The sequence below is a fragment of the Oryctolagus cuniculus genome, chromosome 6 (genome assembly GCF_964237555.1).
Source record: "Oryctolagus cuniculus chromosome 6, mOryCun1.1, whole genome shotgun sequence".
Taxonomy (NCBI): domain Eukaryota; kingdom Metazoa; phylum Chordata; class Mammalia; order Lagomorpha; family Leporidae; genus Oryctolagus; species Oryctolagus cuniculus.
Window position 1 is genome coordinate 5,176,928 of NC_091437.1, and position 16,541 is coordinate 5,193,468.

At 49.6% G+C, this 16,541-nt stretch overlaps 1 long non-coding RNA gene across 2 annotated transcripts in view; it reads right to left on the reverse strand.

The window, feature by feature from the left end:
• Positions 1-16,541, reverse strand: part of LOC103346548 (uncharacterized) — a 173,302-nt gene that overhangs the window by 139,032 nt on the left and 17,729 nt on the right. For both annotated transcript variants that reach the window (XR_011389637.1, XR_011389638.1), the window contains exon 2: positions 5,415-5,545. This is a non-coding gene — a long non-coding RNA (uncharacterized lncRNA). The remainder of the gene's footprint in view (positions 1-5,414; positions 5,546-16,541) is intronic.

Below are 16,541 nucleotides of genomic sequence, written 5' to 3' on the forward strand. Positions count from 1 at the left end.
CCCTGCTCCCCATGGCCACTCTTGTGCTCCTGTCTGTGGCTGGAGCCTCACACACAGACCCCGTCACTGTCACCTCCACACTGCCATCGCCACCATGTGTCTGCAGCCAAGAGCAGTCTGTTGTACTACGGCCAGAGTTTAATGACCTGCGATCACCTGACGGATGGAAAGCGGCTTTTTGGATGCCCTTAGCTGGGCATCCAACGGCGTTGGAGAGCCTCCCACGCATCCCTCTCATCTCCATCCTCACTCCACTGTGGCAGCCCCAAACACTCATCCTTTCCATGCCCAGGGCTTCTGTGCTCTGACAGACCATAATAGCTTCCCCTGATTCTCTCCAAAAACCCTTTGAGTGCCATTTTGCCCAAAATCTTTGGTCAGAATTATTGGTGACCTCTGTGTTCAACTAACTCTTGGTGCACACTGTCATCTTCACCAAACGAGCAAGCAATGCTGAGAGCCCTGTGCCCCAGCCCTGCACTAGAGGCTGAGAATGCCAGCGAGAGCGGCAGAAGATGAAACCAGACCCTGCCACCATGGAAGCCACTGGGGAGACACTGGGGGATGCCACTCTCACGCATGTTTGGGTGGTGAGGAGTCCTCAGCGGAGGTGCATGGGGATAAACAGTATGGGAAATGGACTCTGCGTCTCAGAGGAGCCGCAGTGTGGTGGGAGAAGGAGGCAGGGGGCAGGTCTTGTACCCGAGCCAGGACCTTCAGCTGGTGCCTGCACTGGGCCATTCGAGACGGCTGTGCAGCGGCAGGAACACCACAGTGGCTGTGGAGAGCCTGTGAGCTCCTAGATCCTGCAGAGCAATTTCCTGTCTCGTGAACCTCACGAGACAGATTTTAGATTTAGATTTTACGTCTTCCTATTCATGTTATTTTTCTGCTCTGTCATTTTTATTGCACATACCAAAATGTCCACCTGGAGTGGATTAGAAATGTAAGCAACTGGTCTTTCCTCACAGGTGGCCTGGGGGCACTGGGACACACTTTGGTCACCCCAGATGTCTGGGCTCTCGGCTGGCGGCCCGCAGACGGAATCCAGTGAACAAGCAGCGTTCTATTTGCCCATGTGGCTTTAGAAAGACAAGAACCCTCCATGTCAGAAGCTCTCTTCAGCTTTTTCCTAAACCACCAGGTGACCTGACGATCCACAATGGCCATTTTTGGCATGGCCAAAACCCCCTGGCCCCAAGCTGCGGCCACTGTCCTCTCTGACGGGCTTTCTGGTCGCTGCCACGCCTGCTGCCCTAAACCCAGCCACTGCCGGGCATGCTGGACGCCTTGGCCCTGCTCCAGGCAGCAACAGGATGCTGCTCCAGCAACCTTGCCCTGAGTCCGCTTCTCACTCTGCCGGGTGGATCAATCCGAATTTGGGGTTGGGGCTGTATTTGCTTTTTTCTTTTTCTACAAGGTGGATTGTCCTCTTTATTTAAAAATTCATTTATTTACTTGGAAGTTAGAGAGACAGCTAGAGAGAAAGAGATCTCTCATCCACTAGTTCACTCCCCAAAAGCCCACAACAGCTGGGGATGGGCCAGGCAGAACCCAAGAGCTGGGAACTCAATTCAGGTCTCCCACGTAGCACTGGGCACCTGCTGCCTCCCATGGTGACAGTAACAGAAGCTGAAGTTGAGAGAAGAGTTGGGACTCAAACCCAGCCATCCCAGTGAGGGACACGGCCATCCCAATATACATCTCAACCCCTACGCCAAATGCCCACCCCCAATCTTCTTCTCTATTCCGTTATTCATTTTTATAATAATTTTTCTGTTTGTTAGTCCTTTTATAACCTAATGTATTTAAATGAGCAGGAAAGTAGTAAACACCTTTTATTTTATCATAAAACTCTGAGGTCTTCTTTACCCATCATTTCAGAGTATTTTCTATTTCAAAAATGGGCAGTTATCTAAAAAGATCATAAAATATTTGCATTTCAGAAATGATGCAATTGTTGGTAAAGTGCTTTAAGCCCTAAAAAATCATACAGCTGCAATATCACACACATAAAAATAAGTAATGGTCTACATGTTAACAGGAGAACCCTGTACCAGACCAGAAGGAACCTGCAACAAATCTGTCTTCCTTTATCTGTCGTTTTCCTTGGGCTTGTGCGGTGATCGCCACGTGTGCAGGTGTCTAAGTGGCTTTCCTTTAGGAGACGTGGGCAGAGGGCTGGGGTGAGAGCGTCTGCAGTGAGCCTCCGCTCCTACCTGCACAGCTGCCAACAGCTGCGAGAACCCCAGGGAGTCCCAGGGCTGTGCACGTGGGGCTGAGCCTCATCTCCAGAAGAGGGATGTCTGCAGACCACCGTCCCACAGGGCAGGCAGGGCACTCTATCACTGCTAAAGCCCCCGGGTTCGAAGCCTCCAGGGGCTGTTCACGGCCCTCACTATAAACTCTGCCCTCCTGGGCACAGCCCTCTGCCTTCCGAGTCCTCCTGCAACATGCCCCCTCCCTCCCTCCTGCAGTTCCCGAAGAGCCCACTCTGGCCGGGCTGCAGGGTCTCCTCGCTGGCTGTTCCCTCACACCTCCCCCAGCTCTTCACAGCTGGCCCCTGCGTGTCACTGAGCCCCACCAACCATCCGTGTGCACACCTGCCTCATGATCCAGTGTGGCACTCTTGCTCCCACGGGAGCTCGCCTGGCTCCCACACACACCTGCCTCACCCTCCAGCCACACCGTGTCCTGAGAACACACACCTTGGCTTCCTTCTGCACACACATTCCAGCTCACTCAACGACTGAACTCCGCAGGCGACCCAGGTGGGACTTGAAAGACCATCCACACGAAGGCCCACCCCGGTCACACACACAGACCACTGTGCAGTCCATGCCTCCCGACACCAGCTCAGAACCTCTCTCTTCACAGCTTTGCTAGGCAAGGCCATCAAGGCAGACATGCTCGTCATGGCCAGTTTCGTTCCGTCACTGTCTGAGTGACATCTTCACAGACTGAACCACACAGAATACTTGGGTTCAGCCTGGCGACCACGTCGCTCTGAGCAAATACGCGATGCGCTGGGATGCTTCTCACCGAGCCACCTTAATCCAGACAGAACTACTCAGGAGCACTCGCATCAGCAGAGCCATCCCCCTCAGTGCACTTACCACTGTCTGGAGTGCAATAGGAGGCGGCTGCATTTGCAGTAGTGATCTTTATGTCCACAGAACTAGCACGGCTGTTACTGTACAGTATTCCACATGGTTCTCCAACCACTCACACTAGGCAGATTATGTAGCACAGCAATAATGGTGCCATAAAGTTAACTGTACATAATTTCTCTGTCCTCCTAAGAACTCAGACTGCTGGTGAGATTCCATTTGCTTTCTCAGACTCCTAGAAATAAGCAATTAATTGCCAGGATTGCTAATTGAGTAAATTCCTCCTAAATGAATCCTGAGTCAGATGAACCCCTATGAGCTAGGCCACGTGAATCTTCCCGTGGTCAGAAACTCAAGACCTGCATTCAAAGTTAAGAGCCATTGCTTGGTAGCACAGGAAAAATCACCAAATACAGCACATTTTTAAAGAATGGGTCATTGGGGCCAGCACAGAGAAGTGTCAGCCTGACTATCCCAGGCTTGCACTATGGCAGGCACCCGGAGAAGGGGCTCAACTGACCAGTAACCTTCACAGCACACAAGCGGTCCTTCACGCCCAGCTGAAACGTCAGTGCTAAAGCAACCAAATGCACATTTCCTGCCTGAGTCCCGGTGACAGCAGAGAATAGACACAGGACGAAGAGTGGGTGCGTCTGGAAGGGTCAGGAGGAGGCTCCACTCCAAAGCCTACCCACCCCCCACGCACGGAGGGAAATCTCAAACACGAACACTGCAGACCCTCATTCCGCTCCTGAGGTGGGACTGGGATCCAGCACAACTTCTGGGGCTTGGAAAATCTCCCTCCAACTGCAAGTCGACCAGGTCAGCGAAGCTGCCGGCCTGAGTCATCAGCTCTCATACTGGGGATTCCGGACTCTTTACTTTTGAAAGGGAGTCTTCTGGTCCCAGTTCCGGGCAGAACGTGCCCTAGGCAGCCTGGAGGTAGCCCACTACCGTCAGCATGCCCGGCCCTCCTGTGCAAGCGGGGCCTGCCCGTGACCCAGAAACTCCACGTGGAAGAGATCCACAGTGGGCAGAGAGAGGATGTAGGGGAGGGATCACAGAGACGCGGGGCTGTCCTGAGTCCGTCAGCTGTAGAAGCTGCAAGCAGCTTACCTGTCAGCCAAGTTACTGAGCAACACCAACAGAGCTCACTCCACGTGTAAAAGCCGAAGCTCGTCTCCACTGGGCTGATGCAGCCGACTTTCTGCTCTTAACCTTCCCGAACACCACCATCCCCCAAGAGACAACTCTGTCTTTCAAGCTCACTTAGAACCTAGTCCCTCCCAGCATCTGACCCTCCATCCCCAGCTCCTGGAGATGGGCACGCCTTCCTCCCCAGGGCAGCCGGCTGCCCTTGCCTTGCACATGCCCTAACACTACTTACTAATCCCACACCGTAAGACTTCAGATGTCCTTCTCCACGCCTCCGCAGCAGCTCCTGCCCCCATGACACCCAGCCTTTGCTGGAGCCTCTGTAATGGCTTCCCTTTCAGAGAAGGTCTCACAGCCCTGGGGTCGCACGTCAGAGCCTCTCCCTAACTCGGCAACTCTGCGGCTCCAGGACTCATCACCTCCCCTGGACTTCTCCCCAAGGAAGAAACCTGGGTAGACAGGCAGACACAGATCGGGCGGTTCATCAGCTCTGCATGGACTGTTCTGGTTTCTGACACTACCGTACAGGCCAGATCTCACGATGATAAAGGGATTCTGCTGGGAACAATTGTGACAAACAAATGGTTACTTACTGACAACAGTAAAGTAGCCAGGTCACACCAATGCTGGTTTGTGGACTGTATTTACAACTGTCATCCCTTCCACAGTGAATCTTGCTCTCCCTCCTTTACTCCCCAAGAATTTGAATTTCAACGCCACAGTGTCAGGTAACACATCATTCATAAGTGCAAGAGCCCAGGAAATTCATCAAGAAAAGCCCAAAGGAAATCTCTTCTGCCAATTCCTAGGCAACCAGCAGGATTCCCCAGCCAGAAGTCAACAACGGGAGTGAGTGTGCGCATGTGCACATGCTGTGTCAGTGTGTTTCAGTGTGTGAGCGTGGGCAGGCATGTCACTTGTCAGTGTGTGCACGTGTGTATGCCTGTGTCAGTGTTTCAGTGTGTGTGCGTGGGCATGCATGTCACTTGTCAGTGTGTGCATGTTCGTATGTGTGCACGTGTGTGTCTCTGTGCGTATGTTACAGAACCTGACAGCTCTTCTTTTACTCTCTAGCTTCAAAGTCTGTCATCTGAAAGCAGCTGGGGTAATGCAGCAAAATCCAAAAGAAGCATCCAGGAGCTTCCCTACCTCTTTCTTCAATGAATCCTGCAGGGAGCGTTGACACGAGCGTCTCTTCACTCTCAAAGAAACAGCCATTTCGGAGCTGCCGGCAGGTGCGTTCTCTGTGGCTGGAACCTGCTGCTGGCTGAACACTCCCCCTGCAGCGGGACGAGGGGCAGACAAGGGGATACCTGATCAGATAGTTTTCCTCTGACTCATGCAGTATCCGCCCTGGGAAGGCAGGGTTCAAGGTCACACCATTTGAGGCAACACAGGAAGAAGAGAGGGCTGTGTGAGCAGGGTTCTTGTAGGGCACAGAGATAATGTTACCAAAGGACACAAAATCCCCCAGGAGCTAAGTCAGCCTGGAGGTCCAGCCCAGGTAGCACGCTGTGGGTCTGCCGTAACAAGCTGGAACATGCGGCCTGCTAGTGGGAGCCACGTTTGGGTGCAGAGCCTCGAGAGGCCTGCTCGTCCTGCTTCTGCACAGACCAAAGCCTGCAAGTCTCAATGCTACTACTCTTGTTCTCTTTGAAATGCTGTTTTCAGGAGACGCACATTACAATGCAGCTGCAACCCAGACATTAGGTCAGAATCCTCCCCATCTCAACAGTCCTCAAGCCTGGGCAGGATGGACTTCAAGGCACCCAGAAAAAGAAGGTACTTTCCTAAAGATATTCATCTCTGCTTGGCCAATGCCCAACGCAGTCTAAAGGAAAAGCATCTCACAAATGAGAATTCAACAAATTTCTCCCACCTTCGTAAGCTGTCTAAGGAAGAATGCAACCACATTACTCATAAGCCACCGGGTGTGCTACTTATAACCCACTTTATAGACTGTAGTGACACATAAGACGGTAAGAATTATGGCTACAAAGGACACACAGCTGTCCTCGTCACAACCACACACTCCAGCAAGCGTGGCCACGTCCCTCTGGCAGCGTGAGAGCTCTCAGAGCCCTCCTTCCACACCATGGTCACTTCCCAGGTTTCCCGGTTAGCGTAACAACCCCAGAACTGCACTTACACTACTGAAAGGAATGGTACTCAGCCTTGTGGGATGGCTGAGTAGTGCAGAGACGCTCCTTATCCGTGCAAAAAGAGCATTGAGAAATTAGTGACATCTGCAGCCTGTGCCCTTAGGAGTAGGTGGCACCCAAACTCTGATGCCAAATCATTTGGTATCCAACTACTGGTGTTTAGGAAAGTTTCTCTTGCAGTGGATATGAAGGAAACAGGTTTCTGTCTCCGTTGCCATCACTTTTTCCTTTCATGAAGCCTTCACAGATGGTGGAGGACAACACCAACTGCCCAGCTCCACTTGGGAAAAGACCATTTTCCCCCAGTGAATTGTCTTGGCACCCTTGGCAGAAATTGAATGACTGTAATAAATGTGATGATCTGCTTCTAGACTCTCGATTCTAGCTCACCGTCTGCATGCCTGTCAGTGCCACACTGACTTGATTGCTATAGCAATGTGAGAGGTTTTTAAATCGGCAAGCAAGTCTTCCATGTCTGTCATTTTAAAATTTTGGCTATTCTAGGTCCTTTGAATTTTAGGTCTAGCTTGTAAGCTTCCGAATAAAACCCAAGTAGGACTGTTAAAAGGACTACACTCAAGCCATAATTAGCCCTCTGCAGAGGACTGCAACTGTAACAGCATCAAGTCTCTCAACGCGTCAACACAAAATATCTTTCCTCTTACGAAGACTTTGACACCTTTCAGTGGTATTTCGTGATTTTCAAAGTGTAAGTTTTACATTTCTTTGGTTAAATTTCCTTCTGTGTATTTATTGATGCCTTTGTCAGTGGAATTATTTTTTTTACATTTTTTTAACTTTTATTTAATGAATATAAATTTCCAAAGTACAGCTTATGGATTACAATGGCTTCCCCCCCATAACGTCCCTCCCACCCGCAACCCTCCCCTTTCCCACTCCCTCTCCCCTTCCATTCACATCAAGATTCATTTTCAATTCTCTTTATATACAGAAGATCAGTTTAGCATACATTAAGTAAAGATTTCAACAGTTTGCGCCCACACAGAAACACAAAGTGTAAAATACTGTTTGAGTACTAGTTATAGCATTAAATCTCAATGTACAGCACACTAAGGACAGAGATCCTACATGAGGAGTAAGTGCACAGTGACTCCTGTTGTTGACTTAACAAATTGACACTCTTGTTTATGGTATCAGTAATCACCCTAGGCTCTTGTCATGAGCTGCCAAGGCTATGGAAGCCCCCTGAGTTCACCGACTCTGATCATATTTAGACAAGGCCATGGTCAAAGTGGAAGTTTTCTCCTCCCTTCAGAGAAAGGTACCTCCTTCTTTGATGACCCGTTCTTTCCACTGGGATCTCACTCACGGAGATCTTTCATTTAGATTCCCCCCCCACACACAGAGTGTCTTGGCTTTCCATGCCTGAAATAGTCTCATGGGCTTTTCAGCCGGATCCACGTGCCTTAAGGGTTGATTCTGAGGCCAGAGTGCTGTTTAGGACATCTGCCATTCTATGGGTCTGCTGTGTATCTCACTTCCCATGTTGGATCGTTCTCTCCCTTTTTTATTCTATCAGCTAGTATTTGCAGACACTATTCTTGTTTATGTGATCCCTTTGGTTCTTAGTCCTATCATTATGATCAATTATGAACAGAAATTGATCACTGGGACTAGTGAGATGGCATTGGTACATGCCACCTTGATGGGATTGAATTGGAATCCCCTGGTATGTTTCTAACTCTACCGTTTGAGGTAAGTCAGCTTGAGCATGTCCCAAATTGCACATCTCTTCCCTCTCTTATTCCCACTCTTATATTTAACAGCGATCACTTTTCAGTTAAGTTTCAGCACTTAAGAATAATTGTGTGTTGATTACAGTATTCAACCAAAAGTATTAAGAAGAACAAACAAACAAAAAAAAATACTAAGAGGGATAACATATTAAGTTGTTCATCAATAGGGCGAGGGCTGATCAAGTCACCGTTTCTGATAGTGTTCATTTCACTTTTAACAGGTTTCCTTTTTGGTGCTCAGTTAGTTGTCACCGATCAGGGAGAACATATGGTATTTGTCCCTTTGGGATTGGCTTATTTCACTCAGCATAATGTTTTCCAAATTCCTAACAGGGATCACTTTTCAGTTAAAATTTAAACCCCTAAGAATAATTGTGTGTTAATTACAGAGTTCAACCAATGGTACGAGAACAAAAAAAATACTAAAATGGATAAAGTATTACATTGTACATCAACCGTCAGGACAAGAGCTGATCAAGTCACTGTTTCTCATAGTGTCCATTTCGCTTCAACTGCTGGATTGTTCATTGCCCGTGTATAAAAACGCAATTAATAAGGGTGGGTGCTTTGGTGCTGCAGTTTAAGTTGCCATCTGGAATACCAGCATTCCAGATTAGAGTGCCAATTTGTGTCCTAGATGCTCCACTTCTGATCCAGCTCCCTGCTTTCCCAGCAGTGGATGATGGCCCAAGGACTGGAACCCCCACACCACACGGGAGACCTGGATGGAGCTACCGACTCCTGATTTGGCCATCTGGGGAGCGAACAAGGAGATGAAAAATCTATTTCTCCCTCTCTGTCTCTCTGCCTTTCAAATAAATCAAGCCTCCTTTTAAAAATGCATTAACACTGCAATACCAGGGCTGAGTTACCTAGCATTTCAAGCAACCCTCTGGCTCCTGAGCACCCACTGCATCTTGCCTTTGCTGCGGTCTTGCTCATCTGCACTTCAGGAAAGGCATTCTGGGTATGTGTGCAGGGCGTAACAGCAAACTGCTGCATGGAATCCCTGTACACAGCGACATGGTGGCAACCTGAGGAGTGAGCTGCAAGCTCTGGGTCTTCATTTCCTCCCAACACCATCTGGCTCATTTCATCGGATTCTGGGGTCTGGTTTACTTATGAAGCCTCTATTCCGTGGCTTGGAGAGGTTTTTATCAACTGAGGCAAGGGAAGACAGCTTGCCTTTCAGGCTATTTCTGGCGGTAACGGCGTCTCCTCAAAGATTTAGGTGAATCAGGGTTAGCTCCTTTTTTTTTTTTTTTCTGACAGCCAGAGTGGACAGAGAGAGAGAGAGAGACAGAGAGGAAGGTCTTCCTTTACCGTTGGTTCACCCTCCAATGGCTGCTGCGGTCAGCGCACTGCACTATTCTGAAGCCAGGAGCCAGGTGCTTCTCCTGGTCTCCCATGGGGGTGCAGGGCCCAAGCACTTGGGCCATCCTCCACTGCACTCCCAGGCCACAGCAGAGAGTTGGACTGGAAGAGGAGCAACTGGGACAGATTCTGGTCTCGGATTAGCATATTCAGCCGCGGCGCTGACCAAGTTACCAGCAAATACAGGACTAAATCTCCTTGATCTTGAGTTAGCCAAAGGCTTCTTAGATATGAAACCAAAAATGCAAGTAATAAGAACAAAAGATAGGCCGGCGCTGCAGCTCAATAGGCTAATCCTCCACCTAGCAGCGCCGGCACACCGGATTCTAGTCCCAGTCAGGGCACTGGATTCTGTCCCGGTCGCTCCTCTTCCAGTCCAGCTCTCCGCTGTAGCCCACAAGTGCAGTGGAGGATGGCCCAAGTGCTTGGGCCCTCTACCTGCATGGAGATCAGGAGAAGCACCTGGCTCCTGGCTTCGGATTAGTGCAGTGTGCCAGCCGCAGTGGCCATTGGGGGGTGGACCAACGGAAAAGGAAGACCTTTCTCTCTGTCTGTCTGTCTCTCTCTCTCTCACTGTCCACTCTGGCTGTCAAAAAAAAAAAAAAAAAAAAAAACAGAAATCTGGCTTCCTCAAAATGAAAAACAAAAAGGTTTGTCCTTCAAAAGATACTATCAAGAAAACGAAAAGAACAGGAGACAATATTTGCAGATCATCTATGTGATAAAGGACTTGTATGTAGGTCACATAAAGAATACTCCTAACTCAACAGCAAAAGGACAAATAACCTACAGCTTTTAAGTGGGCCACTGATTTCTGAAGAAAATACACAAATAGCCAATAAGCAGAGGAGCAGGACTCAGATGACTCCCCACCTGGGAAATGCAAAGCGAGACAGAAGGAAACAGCTCCTCACAACTACCGAGAGCAAGGGCAAGCCTGAGAAAACATTCTTAAATGGAAGTACACCTGACAGATGAGCCCCGCCTTCAAAGGGAAGCACTGAGAATTTTTTGGCCACCCTTCCTCAGAACATGACAGGTTCAAAGTTCTTAACCTGTAACAAACTAGCCTAATTTGTTCTTAAAAAATAACCTAAATCAATGAATGTCATATTATGTGTAAAGGGATTTTAAAGTTATATAAAGTTCACTGCCAATTAAGTATCCTTTCTAGACACACAAAAAACGTGACGGCGACCTGACTTCGCCTCACTCGGGATGATTTCTGCTGTCAGCACAGCATTCGCTGCAGCGGCTGGAGGGGCCTCAGCGATGCCAGGCTGGTCGGCACAGCCAATCCCCGAGAACTTGCAGGCAGAACAAACTGACAGCAGGTGAAAGGGTCATCTTTCACCATCACGGCCAGATCCTAACCACCTAGGACCCCTGTCATGTATCTGAGGGCAGGGGTCATGTCACCTGTTCTTCTCAACTATAACTGCCTTCCTGCAACACTGAAAGTTAGTCAAGGCCCAGAGACTGATTCTTGACAAGACTCACTGGAACAGGATTTAAAGACACAGACTCACAGGGTGTTAGAGCGGATTCTCTGCTCACGCTTACCCGCAGCACTGCTGCAGAGCATACCTGCGCTCCCAAACACTGAAATCAGAACTGTGCTACCTGTGTCCTCCCAGCAACCCTCAACGACGAGGCTCCCCGTCATTCATGCTTCACGGGCTAAGTGCCCAGCCCCACTCACGGCTGCACTTCTGACAATCCAGACCTCCAGGACAGCTCAGTACCACACGCAGCTCCATTTTCCTATCTGCCAATGGCTTTCTTGAATTGTTAACTGTGGGTAGTTTATAGATAAATAGTTTATATTTATATATAACATCTGGCCTGTCTTGTTTTCCAAATTCATTTTTTCACCTTTCATCTATGTTTTCCCTTCTCTTACCATTTACAAGCAACAGATGAGCTATGTCTCATCTGGGTTTTCGATAGAATGTATTTTCCTAACTACTGCTTTTTAATGGTAACTTCCCCATCTTCTGGTAGAATCATCCGGCCCTTATCCTTTCCTTACCATTAAAAAGCAGTAGTTAGGAAAATACATTCCTATGGTCTGGAGCTTCTATCTGCCCATGGCTGAATCTTCCTCACTACACTATACATCTTAAGATTAGATTCAATCTTGGTATTCTGTTAAGATGCTTACTGTTAACAATAAATACAAATTTCATAAAATATAACTTTAAAAACACATTAAATCAAAACTCGAAAAAGTTTTAAGAAACATCAGAAGCTACTGGGGACATTCCCTTAGCTGAGGGATCACGAAGCTCAGACACACAAGCAGAGGGCAATGTCACCGCCTTGGGGTGAGAGAGGCGACGGCTCAGACAGCCCACCAAAAAAGCATCCAAGCTCTTACTTTGGAGAGGAAACACAAGTGCATCCAGTTTACAACCCTAGAGACACAAAAACCGCTCAGGAAGCCAAGAAGAAAAACCACCTGTAAAATAACTGGAAAAGGGTAAAGATGAAGCAAAGAGATACAACCGTTCACATTCACACAAAACGGTGCCCACCTCATTAGCGATGAACAAAATGTACCTCAAAGTGACAGGTGTGCTGTCCCAGACGCAGAAAGGTGATCAGACACGGGCAATCACAAATGTCAAGGCTGCCTTCAGCGCCTGTTGCTGCATGACTAATGACCCCAAAACTCGGCAGCCCGGATCTGCCATTTATTCTGCCCACAGACTCCGTGCATCGAGGATTCTGAGAGGAACAGGCTGCAGCGTGCTGTGGTTCCACATCTGGTCTCCACAGGCAGGACACAAAGGCTGGAGGTGGCTCACTGGCAGGGGCACGCTGCACTCAGGGCCAGCAGGTCCTCCCTCCTGTGGCGTCTCTGCGTACCTGTTCTGGGAAGCCCCCTCTTATCACAACAGTGTACCCAGCTTCCAAAGGGGAGAGTCCCAAGGCAAACAAGTGGAGAGTGTGTCACCTCTTGTGGCCTGTCCTCAGGAGTGATGTCACATCTAGTGTGCCAGAGTCACAACCTGTCCAGATTCAAGGGGGGAAGGAACAGACCCCTCTCCTGACAGGAGGCGGTTCAAGCCCCCTTGTGTGAAGACTGGGTGGGACAGAGACACTGTGCAGCCACCTAGGAAGACACAGTCTGCCACAGGAAACCGCTAGGAACAGAGGCCCACTCCGGACAGCCTGCTGTAAATGAGTGCCTTCCAGGTCCTCACCTGCAGGCGCAGCACAGATGTGTCAGACGTGCTTAACCCTTATTTGCAAACTGGTTTCCTTCCAAATCATACTCCAGTTGGCAAGTGCATCTATCCATTTCATGTCCCAAGTGCATCCACTCTTGACATTCTAAACAGAATTTGGGTTTTATGCTGCCTAATTTAATGTACTTTTTTTTCCTGGAGTTAATTCAAGTTGCCACTTACACATTCATTCAGCAAATAAGAGCTCTTATCAAGTGCTGGGACCTAGAAGTTCAGCAAACTGCACAGCATCCCTGTTCCCAAGGGTTTAAAATCTGCTGGAGGGGTTGGGGTTAAGCCACTGCCTATGAGGCTGGCATTCCATATGAGTGCCAGTTCAAGTCCCGGCTGCTCCACTTCTTTTTTTTTTTTTCTTTTTTTTTTTTTAGAAAGAGACATTTAATACTTTTTAAAAAGAGCCAGGAGTACAACCCCGTCCGCCAGCCTGCTGCCCTGGGCAGGGCGGAGGTCCCAGGGCCCCTCAGCCAGGTCCTGGGCGAGGGGAGTGGGTGCAGGGCTGGGCCCTGCTGGTCCGGGCGGGCTTGGGAGAGAGCTGCCTGCCTTGGTCGGGGAGTCACTCGTGAGCCTGCGGCACCGTGGGGCGTGGTCCCGGGGTGGGGGCAGCTGGGCCAGAGGTGGACCCTGGTGTGCCAGGCCGGGCAGGGGAGATTAAAAAGCTGAGCAGGTGCTCAGCGGGGGTGGGGGTGGGCCTGGGTGCCGGCGTCTGGGAGCCTGCCGGGGTGGGGGGAATGGAGGAGCCCCCAGAGCCCCCGCCTCCCCCTCCCAGGGCAGCAGGCCCATGGCCAGCACCGGGCTGGGAGGGGGCTCACCCCCGGGGCGGGGTCTGCCCTGGAGTCCATAGTGTTTGAGAGCACCTTAGTGTGGGCCCTGCGGCCGTCACTGAGGCAGCGGCACCAGCACTTCCACGTAGCTGAGGGGGAAGAAGCCCGACCGGCCGTCGGCTGCTCCACTTCTGATACAGCTCGCTGTTAATGTACATGGGATGGCAGCAGATGGCCCAAGTACTTGGACCCATCATCCAACTGGAAGACCAGGATGGAGTTTCAGACTCCTGGCTTCAGCCTGGTCCAGCCCCAGTCATTGTGGCCATTTAGGGAGTGAACCAGCAGATCACAGATTTCTGTCTCCACACTTCTACCTTTCAAATAAATAAACATTTCTTTAAAATAAATCCGCTAGAGAGACAGATATTAAACAACTATATACATAGAATCAAAACTTGAGAAAAGTCCTTTGAAAGTTATGTGCAGAGTGGGCAGTGCTGTAGCACAGTGGGCTAAGCCTCTGCCTGCAGAGCCAGCATCCCACATAGGAACTTGTCCGAGTCCCAGATGCTCCTGTTCCAATCCAGCTCTCCAGTACTGCCTGAGAAAGCAGAAGATGGCCCAAGTTCGTGGGCCCTTGTACCCACATGGGAGACCAGGAAGAAGCACCTGGCTCCTGGCTTTGGATCAGCACAGTTCCAGCCATTGCAGCCATTTGGGGAGTGAATCAGCAGATGGAAGACCTCTCATTCTCTCTCTCTCTGCCTCTCTAACTCTGCCTTTCAAATAAATAAATCTTTTAAAAAAGATATCCTCAGTAAATATTTGAATACAATGATAAAACTATTTAAAAAAAAAAAAGAAAATTATGTGCAGGAGACTCCAAGAGGCTCTCTGGGTAAAACTGACCGAGGGATCAAGTAGTTGATTCTCAAACTGAAGCCTGGAGAATTTCTAGAAATTCACTGTTTGGGGTGCAAATGTTGCAGGCAGGAGGAGCATCCATGTAAAAGCTGTGAAGCAGGAAGCAGGGTGGCATATCAGACCCACAGAAGATGTGCTGAGTGAGGAGCAAAGGTGGAAGAGGACAGCACAGGCGTGGACGGGACGCAGACACCACCACCTCCATGGTGAGAAGTGCACAGCCAGCACCCTCGGGCAGCTCTAACACCAGAGCACACTCCATGCATCTGTGTGCTCAGCTTAGCACCTCTGACTTCTCTCTTAAGGGTAAAGACGGCAGAGGTGGAGAAGGGGAGACATCACAAGCCCACGTCATCACCCAGGTGAGAGGGAAGTGCAGTTCCGGCCAGTGCTGCAGGTAATTATCTCACAGGGAAGTGAAGGCTGCTGGCCCTCAAATCCAACACTACCAATTGTTGTGCCACTGAAATTCCAGTACATGGCCATCGTGCTCCTGGAAGCCAGGGAGTGGAGGCATTAAAAGTCTTAGGAGGGCCAGTGCTGTGGTATAGCTGGTAAAGGCACTGCCTGCAGTGCTGGCATCCCATATGGGCATCAGTTCAAGTCCTGGCTGCTCCACTTTTGATCCCGCTCTCTGCTATGGCCTGGGAAAGCAGTAGAAGATTGCCCAGGTCCTTAGGCCCCTGCACCCACGTGGGAGACCTGGAAGAAGCTCCTGGCTCTGGGCTTCAGATCTGCACAGCTCTAGCCATTGTGGCCAATCGGGGAGTGAACCAGCAGATGGAAGACCTCCCTCCCTTTCTCTCCACCCCCCTTCTCTCTCTGTGTAACTCTTTCAAATAAATAAATCTTTTTTTAAAAAAAAAGTCATGGGTTCTGCATTCCCTTTAACCTACCAATTCCACTTCTGGGCGTTCACAGCATGAAATAAGCACAGAGCTGTACAAAGAGCTGGCTCAAAGCCTGTCTGGAGCAACGTGGGGAACTAAGCTTGGGCATTATGTTAACATCTGACAGAAGAGTGCTGGTGGCAAGATCCTGGTTTCTAGATAAGACCTGGAAATCGCAGAACCAAGGCTCCTAGAAGCAATGGCTGCGTCTCAGTCTAGGGCAGAGAAAATGTAAGATGAGCCTGGAGCCAGAAGCACTTGGCAAACAAGAGGATGGGGGCAATCAAGGAGGCACAGGAGTGCTGAGCAATCTGACTTAAACAATTAACACTGTGGCCGAGGATTATAAGCCAACAGATGCATAAATATGCATGCGCCTACAGTGACATCAACATGACTGGGTAAGGAAGGAGGAAGACGAGACGGTCTTTCTCACAGAGAACTCCAAATGGATCACATAGATACTGCCCTCACATAGCCTGGATATGGCTATTTCTAACCCGCCCCCACCACACTCTCCCATCCTGAGGGTATGGACTTGGTACTCGAGCTCTGGGCGGTGTTGGGGAGAGGATGCTACTTTTAACAACTCAAAGTGGGTCTCTTAGAAGCTGTCTGTTGGTTGCAGGCCCTGCTCTGGCCCCTGTCTTTGCCTCCTCCTGTCTTTGCCTGAAACAAAGCCCAGGGCTTCTCCATGTCAGCCACAGGGGCAGGCTGCCACCCTTCAACTCCACCCTCACTGTGTAACAGTGCAATAAACGCTTGATGAAAACCAGAGACTGACATTTAAATGTATTTCCACCTTCGCCATGTTACAGCTCAATAAATGCATGAGGAAAATCAAACAGAGCGACAAATGTTTAAACGTATTTCAAATGCTTTAAATTGAACAGATTATGTTTTTAAAACAAAAATGTGTATCGCAATCAGTGGGTTACCTACCTGATAACAGACTGCAGAGAGTAAATCCCCACCTGTGACAGGTATGGCGTACGTAGCTGCTGGGGCAGCTCTCGCCTCACAGCTTCACTTTGTCAAACAGACGTGACACTGGGCTACGCAAGCCACGACAGACAGACTCTCAAAGAGACCAACGCCAGACAGTAACAGGGGCACCCTCCAAGCTGTGGGATCAAGTTGATTATTTTCTC